Below are 1,090 nucleotides of genomic sequence, written 5' to 3' on the forward strand. Positions count from 1 at the left end.
CAAATCAACAATTATGATAATGTGCCGTTGTCTAGTGCCTGTGCTGTGTAGAGCTTGGCAGGGTAACCACGTAATACGGAACACGTCGAGGATGGTTTGTCGTGATACCAATATGCAGAGCACAAAGGGAGGCAGCGTGCAGGTAAAAAGGTATTTAAAGCTTAAACCAAAAATTAACAAAAGGCAAGTCCCGCTAGGAAAAAGCACTGAAGCATAGGGATGGCTATATGCAAAACAAAAGTAAAAATGAACTGGCTACAAAGTAAACAAAACGGAATGCTGGACGACAGCAAAAACTTACAGCGTGTGGAGCAGACAGCGTCCACAAAGTACATCCTTACATGACATGACAATCAACACTGTCCCCACAAAAAAGGATAGCGCACGCACAACTTAAATAGTCTTGATTGCGAAAACAAAGCAGTAGCAATAGCACTCAAAGAAAGGCGTGAAGCTGTTACAGGAGAAAACCAACAAAACAAGAAAAGTCACCAAAATAACAGCGCAAGGCAGGAACTAAAGCACTACACACAGGAAACAACAACAAACTCAAAATAGAGCACAACAACCAGGTGGAGTTTCATTTTTTTAACCTTTTCTGCTGGTGGTGTGCCTCCGTATTTTTTTTTATGACAAAAATGGGCTTTTGCTCAAAAAAGGTTGAAAAACACATAAGTAGGTTATCATTTTAATACCAAACTGTGAGAAATAAGCACGTCTGGTGAATGTAGTCATAGTGTGTAATACGGTGCGGGCGAAACAACAAATCCAGCGCACCTCATCCGAGGCAGGCCTCCCGCCTCCTCGCCGCGCAACATGTGCTCATCCGGGTACCTTGGCATGCAACGCGTAACTCAACTCCAAACATCCAGCTTTTATACATTTTTCCTCCGCGCCCCGTCGATGCACTTCCCCCATACAATGTACGACCAAAATGGCCGTATGCTAGGTTTTAAAAACCACTCAAGGTCGGCTTGTAAGCAGTGGGTAGAAAGCACATTACGAAAACGTGACCGAGGGAACTGGTTGTATAACAGCAAAATACGACCAATCACAGCGCGTTGGTCCTTCTCAAGTAATCCTGGGGGGA

This window comes from Entelurus aequoreus, linkage group LG24 (assembly GCF_033978785.1).
Source record: "Entelurus aequoreus isolate RoL-2023_Sb linkage group LG24, RoL_Eaeq_v1.1, whole genome shotgun sequence".
Lineage (NCBI taxonomy): Eukaryota > Metazoa > Chordata > Actinopteri > Syngnathiformes > Syngnathidae > Entelurus > Entelurus aequoreus.